This window comes from Clupea harengus, chromosome 14 (genome assembly GCF_900700415.2).
Source record: "Clupea harengus chromosome 14, Ch_v2.0.2, whole genome shotgun sequence".
NCBI classification, from domain to species: domain Eukaryota; kingdom Metazoa; phylum Chordata; class Actinopteri; order Clupeiformes; family Clupeidae; genus Clupea; species Clupea harengus.
Window position 1 is genome coordinate 13,747,130 of NC_045165.1, and position 7,138 is coordinate 13,754,267.

Genomic DNA, 7,138 nt, shown 5'->3' on the forward strand with positions numbered 1-7,138 from the left:
GGGAATCCAACCTGGTATGGTCTTCACACCAATCAGATCAGAAATACAGTCACGCCAAAATATGACTGTATGACTGAAAAAATGCCATCCATTGAATTGTGAATTGCCATTGTTAAAGTGCCAATAAAATACTGATGTGTTGATACATTTGTCGTTGCACACCTGTATGGTTATGGAGGACCAAACCTGCCATATTTACAAATGAATGAATGAATAAATAAATGTCCACATCCATGCATTTAGACAGAAATAAATGAATAAATGTATTAATTAATGCACAATTGTCAATCAATAGTTACTTATAATTTACATTTATGTATGTATTTATTTCTGTATTAATTTATGTATTCATTCATTCATTCATTTATTTCTGTATTCATTCATTTATATCTGTATTCATTTATTTATTCATTCATTCATTTATTTATTTCTGTATTCATTCATTTATTTATTCATTCATTCCTGTATTTCTTCATCTCAATATGTTAATGAGATGTGTCAATCAAAAATAGGTAGGCGGTATTTGACACACCATTGGCTAATCGTTTTCAACGCGTTGTATTCGATTATGTTAGCCTTACCTTGCTGTCATGGAAAAAGGGCAATTGCCAGAGACTTGGCCAGGGTGGCCGATCTCGTTGAAAATGAAAATGTATATCCAATCATACCTTAGCAACCGCTACTGAGAGAAGAAGGTCCGACAACTTTGAGGTCTGAGCAGCATGGTGAAACCATAGACATATATACCATATGTCTATGGGTGAAACAGTGTGCCTACGGGACTTGTAGATCTGCCACAAGGCACCCTGCGAGATTAGAGGGACACGTCGTTTTTTTCGCATTTCCAAAACCCAAAACACAGGAGGAAAGGTGCCAGCTGTGGATTAAACAGTGGGAGACCCCACCACACCCAACTCAATATATCGCAAAATACACATATGTCTGCTGCAAAATAAATGAAGCTGCTTGCAGTTAGCTAGCTATCTATCTGGCGAACTGCGCTATCGCTAGGTATGATGACTAACTATCTAGTTGAGAGAACATCCCCACACAGTTATGGTTCATGGCAACTAGTATTATTACCATCAGAAGTACATAACTAGTCTCTCCAACAAATGTGTTAATGTTACCGTCAAAATGCTAATGTTACAGTCTGTAAAATTGCACGCTGAGCTATCCTAGCTAGCGATAGCAAACGCCAGCTAGTTGCCAGGAGCTTGACATACTGTATCAATGTTGAACAAAACGTCCCAAAAGGCCATTATGAACTTTTTTTATTTCAATTTTTGTAGCATTTTATGAATGGGCAACCTACTCCTGAGTATCCCAAGGTATGCATAAGGCACAACCTGAGAGCAATAACCTGGCGATCTGATAAAGCCATAGCATTACATCAGGATCATCATCTTACAAGCAAGTTATCGCTACAGTGACTATCTTGCTCCACACTGCTACGTTACTGTACTGTTCTCTAGATTGTCACCAACCTAGCTAGCTAGCTAGATAGATACCTCTCCACAGTCTCTCCCTCGAGACTGAATAAATAACAATAATAAAGAATCTTTATAGGTTATTAGCTAGCTTGAAATATTATATGCAGATCTTACGGAAAAATGCTTGCACTAGTTAGCTAGATTGAATCTAAGGCTCTGGGTTGATTGCAAAATGTCTGAACGTCAGTTTCCACGCCTACTGGCCTCCTCTCATTATCATATTGGGAACAATGAATGAATGAATGAATAAATAAATAAATAAATAAATAAATAAATAAATGCACGAATGAATGAATGAATGAATGAATGAATAAATACATGAATACAGAAATAAATACATACATACATGTAAATTATAAGTAACTATTGATTGACAATTGTGCGTTAATTAATACATTTATTAATTTATTTCTGTCTAAATGCATGGATGTGGACATTTATTTATTCATTCATTCATTTATAAATATGGCAGGTTTGGTCCTCCATATATGGTCACCGTGCCTTTTGAATAATATGACTAAATGAAAGGAAACAGTACAGACGACATATCAGTTGTGCGAAAAACGGAGATAAGGATAAAGATCATGTGCAAGCAAATTGGCTTATTTGTCCCGGTCAGTTAACAAACCCGAGAAAACAAAGTCCATTGGTTCATAATTTAATCGATCTAATTAATCGATTTAATTGTGATGCTTGGTTACAAACAATGTTGTAGGCTAGGCTAAAACCAAATCGATTGTGTTTGTTCTGCTAGACCAGTGTTTTTCAACCACTGTGCCGCCACACTGGTGTGCCGCGAGAGGCTGTCAGGTGTGCCGTGAAAAAACATCATTTTTAACATACTGTCACTTCATTGGTGAAAAAAAAGAGCCAACTTGTGTGTTTGTGTCGTCGCGCTGTTGGTGGTATGAAGGCTCAATACTCCCCTCTGCCTGTGGGTGGCGGTACACAGCGTAATTAATAGGCAGATTTGCTGAGGCGACAATTAAAAAAAGTGAGATTAAGAGATAGGTACACGCATAAAAGTCTAATGGAGACATTTTTGAAAAGAAAACTAGGTCCTGATCAAGATCCCCCCACACCTGATCCAGATGAGCCCAGTACAAGTGGGTGTCAAAAGAAGGCTAAAACGGTGAGCTCAAGACAGTACAGTGATGAGTATCTGTTGTCGGTAGGAAAACTGTATGATCAGGGAAAGTGTATTAAAACCGGATGTCGTCACTTTAAGCCGGTCTCTGGTTGGATAAAGCTTTTCAGCAGAAATGGACAAGGACCTTTGATTTATTCTGTAGGAACCATGCCGATGCCTGACTTTTAATATTGTGTGACGTTGTTGAAGTTCAAGTTCAACATTAATAGCGATTGAATTACCCTTGTGTCGTGTAATCGCTAGCGGTAAATAAACGTTAATAACTTGAATGACTGATTAAGGATTGTGTGTGTGTGTGTGTGTGTGTGTGTGTAGGGGTGTTGAAGGTGCATAACAAAACAATAAGTTAAGTAACAGAACCTAAACTAACTCTGCTGGCCCGGGTGCATTATAGTCACATGATAAAATCTTATTTGATTGGTTTGGCATAATGGTACAGTGGTTAGCGCGTTCGTCTCCCATGCAGGAAACTAAGGTTCGAGCCCGCCCAGGGGCGTGGTCCCGAACCGCAGGGGAGGTGCATGAAGTGCCAGAAGAGGAACATTGCGCAGCAATCGGGAAGCACCAATCAGCGCAGAGGAGCACGACTGGATTCATGAGATGGCAATTTGGACATCATCAATCAAGATCAAAACAATATGTGCTAGAATATGCACGGAATGATTGTACAAAATGTGCTAGTATATGCACGGTACTTCAGGTATGCATCGACGGCGCGCTCAACCCTGTCCGTGCCAAACGTTTTTGTATGCACAGGCATGGACACATTTTTTTGTATATACCGCATGAATATTTCATTTCATATGTTGCGAATGCGAGTCACAAAATCCTATTGCGTCTTTACCAGCTAAATGGGTGAACAGAGCAACGTCTGCCAAAAAGCAATGCAGAGGGGCATTGAGAGGAGAAAAGATTGTTAGTGTTACAATGTAGCTATGTTAACCGTCCAAATGAAATGCATGATTTTCTATCGAATGTCAGATGAAATTAAAGGCTGCTGTTAGGCGTCAAACATGGACATAAACGTGGCGAAGTATGCACAGTTCATACGTTTTAATGTGTCGTTCGCTTTGCGTTTTTTTTTTACTTAGGCTACGTATTAGGGACAGGTATGATCATGTAACAGGGCTCTCAAGTTTTGAAGTGAGGCAAGAGTGACATATCCCCCCACTCCCGGCCACGCCCCCATTCCGCCCGCCCCTCCCCTGCCGTATGCCCACAGACCAGCCCTGCCCCCCTCCCCCCCCATATTATTATTAGTGTTTTGTTGTTGTTAATAATTGATCAGACTTGCAGAAAAGATTTGACACATGGCACTGACAATTCAACCAATTACTAAGTATTTATTCAATTTGGGAGAGAGAGAGAATTATGACTTGTGTTGTTTATTGTAGGTGTTTGTTGCCTTTTTGGACTCTTATCATTTTCGGTGTTGGTTCCCATTATACGTATATGCCATAGTCATAGAATTGGATGTATTAATTAGGAAAAATTGTATTCATGAACATTGTAGTCAACCTTATGCATTTAAATGTACCTTGACCTCTTGCACACTCATCTCTGCAGTCACTGGCAAGTCAAAGTTTTTGACTGCGCTGGTTGACTTCAGTGCCTGCTGTTTGGCCAGATGCCCCTTACTGCCTATGTGCCTTGTCACATCCCACACACCTGGATGGGCACAGGAGTTCTCTTGGCGGCAGATAGAGCACCAGTAATATGAGCTGGTGCTTCCTACAGTAATAAATGGCCATTTAGAGGTCCATTCACTATTAAAATAGGTCTTGTAGGTGGCTGCTCCCGGGACTATTCTCCCTTTTGTTCTAGCCATCTCCTCCACTGTTTCTTCCACCATCTCTTCCACTGTCTCCTCCTCTTCCACCTGCACCATCTCCTCCTCCTCCTCCACCTGTACTGTCTCTTCCTCCTCCACCTGTACTGTCTCTTCCTCTTCCACCTGTACTGTCTCTTCTTCTTCCACCTGTACTGTCCCTTCCTCTTCCACCATCTCCTCCTCTAATGTGTTTACGTTCTCTGGGCCTAATCTGGCCTTTTTAGGGGGCTTTCCTCTTTGGGCGAAGGACAGGATGCTTATTTGTTTTTTACCTGACATCTTTGAAAGACAGATGCAATGATTAATGCATCCATGGCCAGGATATTTATAAAATGCTAGTATGCCTAATGAGCTCGCGATTCACAACTTCACATGAAGAAGCCTCGGAATCTGAATAGAATGTTCAAGCAAACACATTTACAAAAAAAATGAACCATAACATCATAGAATATTAAGGGCTGCCTAATATTCGTTCGAGTTATAGGCTTTTATATATTTTTAATAGGCCTACTCGAATTTATTATAGCCTATTAACGAAGTTCGGAGTCAAAGCTATAGTGAAAAGGCAAACTGTGTTGGCTACAAACACTCATTAAAAACTGATGCTAATTATCTGGGAAATATTCTCTAACTGCAGTCAAGTTGTCATTGCTTGTGTCAAACCATTGTGAATTTGTTGTAACATTAAAACAGGAGACGACTTGCTCTTTGTAGAAGACTGATGCTCGGAGCTCCAGTGGTTTCCTCAGGTTAACGAAACATTCGGAAGATCAGTCGCGCGCAATTCCAGGATGCTTTATTTTCATTGGTTGCTGGATTAAATCTTACCCAGATACAACAGATACAAAAGACACTTTTTTTTCTGATTGGCTATTTTTTTTTTTTTTATTGGCTGATAATTGGCACCTCACGGCAGAACTCCAGGGGATTCGGGGAGACGTGCTTGATTCCTCCATGGTGAGGGCAGCGCGGCCAGGTCATGTTTGCGCGCTGCGACACATTAAATAGCCTAGAGTTTTTTTTCAGCGTGAGAAATACGATGTGTGGCGGGAGTGCGTGATTAAAGACCGAAATGAGTGACTGTCACGCTCAATGCGTGACACTTGAGAGCCCTGATGTAAAATCCCATCTTTGTTCCCAGCATTTTTCAAACCAAAATGCATTGTAGGCTGTTAGCCTAGGCTAACTTACTTATATTGGCTATGCAAAAAATATGACTTCAACGCGACGTAGTAGCTACACAATGCATTTTTTGTGGTCCTTTTAATCCCAAATTGGTTGAAAAATGCGAGTTTAAATACAGTAATGGTTAAATGGTCAACCAGTTAGAGGCCACTTTCTTAGTAGAAACCTACTTTCTGGCATAATGTTTATTTCAGTTAGGCAAAGTCAGACAACAGTGACGAATGACAAGGTTGGGGCAAGACGAGGTCGAAGACTCTATTCCATATAATATGATACAATCTGAAAGTTACTTTAAGTTTTAGTCAGTTAAAGATAATCTTCATCTCTTACAGTCCTAAAAGGGGTTGAGGGTCTGTATTCCATAGCCCTGGTAAAAATAGAGAGCCTGTAATCTCTTGCACTCTTTCAGTTAACTTAAAATGCAAGAGTAAAAGTCTTTTGTACTGTACTGTAAAAAAAAATATTGCCACATTAAGTAGGTTTATTTATATGAATTGAAAGTGCGCCTGACCATTTTGAGGAATGGAAAGGAAAGGAAGGAGAATGTGAGAGAGAGAGAGAGAGAAAAAAAGAGGGATGAATTTGAATACACTGGAAATGTCATATGTCGCTTTTTGTTGCAGATTCCCACACAACTCTCGATCAGAAGTTCAAATGCGTTGATTTCACCAATTTTATTATATTAAGCCACAATAACAAGATGGTCCAAAGATAAATCTTACTGTATGAATGGCGCGCTTGCTTTAGTAATTCCATCTATCTTTTGTTTGGCTGACCCCTACGGCCAATTAGACCTAACCGCGCTATCTGACCTTTACTCAATCAGAACTTGTTACCTGTATGGCACCACGCCCATTTTCAAAGACGTGCGTGGCCGAATTTCACCCCTCCCAATTTCAAAAAGTAACAGCTGTCCCTGTAGCCTCGTTTTTAATAATCCAATTAATATCTGGTGAGTTCATCCTTGTCCATTATATACAAAAATATTCCTACACATAACACCAACATTTCTTTTTATTTACTTCTTAGGACAATAACATTATAGGCAAGTGATCAAAAAAAATCAATGATAACCGACCTTAAAAATGTAAAAATAAAAATACTTAAATATATTATTAAAAGAAAGAACAAAGTACACAAAGTAATAATTGAAATAACAAAGATGTAAATAATTAAAAGAAAGTACACAGTATATAATTACAAAATAGGTAATATAATTACGTTAAAAGTAAAGTGCAGTAAGATTAGATTGCAATATTTAGAGCTCAGTCATAGGCACATGAAAAGGGAAATGTTTTCAATCTGAACATTTGGAGCACATCTAAGATCTTTTGGCAGTTTATTCTGGTTGCATGCAGCATAACAACTAAATACTGCATCACCATGTTTGGTTTGGATTCTGGTCCATGGATCTAAGAGCCTGATAGATAGATACGTAGATAGATAAATACTTTATTAATCCTGTGGGGAAATTCTGGT